Here is an 806-nt window from a genome sequence, read left to right as displayed (position 1 = left end):
ATATATATATATATATATATATATACTCCATACCAGAATGCAATATAAATATATATATCAAGCAGACATGGATTTACAATAATCTTCCACTGTTTACTCACCACAATCTTTTCAGCATAATTTTTCTGTTTCTTTCATTCATATTTCTGCTTTAATACAGAGAGACACACATCATCATCAATATTGTTTGAATATCCTCTTTTCCACATAGCCATATATCTTACTTACATAGTCTATCATAATACTAAGAACAACAACATACAATTCTTCTTGTTATCGTTGTTGTTGTTGTTGGTCTTTGTTGTAAACAATGGTATGGAATCTATTCAGATGAAATCATCTGGTTTACTAGCGTGATTATGTTTAATGCACGGCTTATGTAGTCGCAGGCATGGTTGTGTGGTTAAGAGACTCGCTTTGTTACCACGTGATTTCGAGATCAGTCCCGCTTCGCGGAAGATTAGGCAGGTGTCTTATATTATAGACCCGAGCTGACCAACAACTGGAGTAACTACGGGAGTCGTAAACTGTGGAAACTTGTCACATATTTTACATAGAAACATACATGTCTTTGTGCATGTGTGTGTGCGTGTGTGTGCATGTGTGTTTGTGTGTGTGTGGGGGGGGTTGTGCATCTCAACTGCTTGACAACACGTAAGCTAGCAGTTCGTCAAAAGATAACGATAAATTAAGTAACAGACTTTAAAATATATCAAAGTACTGCCACCGATTTATTTGCCTGAAACCTTCAAAGTGGTGACCCAACACATACCCACACACGCAAAAAAAACCAAAACACACACAGA

At 36.6% G+C, this 806-nt stretch overlaps 1 protein-coding gene across 1 annotated transcript in view; it reads right to left on the bottom strand.

Annotated features, from left to right (window-relative positions):
• Positions 1-806, bottom strand: part of LOC106867508 (eIF-2-alpha kinase GCN2) — a 177582-nt gene that overhangs the window by 139205 nt on the left and 37571 nt on the right. The window lies entirely within an intron of this gene.

The sequence above is a fragment of the Octopus bimaculoides genome, chromosome 16, assembly GCF_001194135.2.
Source record: "Octopus bimaculoides isolate UCB-OBI-ISO-001 chromosome 16, ASM119413v2, whole genome shotgun sequence".
Classification (NCBI taxonomy): Eukaryota; Metazoa; Mollusca; class Cephalopoda; order Octopoda; family Octopodidae; genus Octopus; species Octopus bimaculoides.
This window is presented reverse-complemented; position numbering and strand designations above follow the sequence as displayed.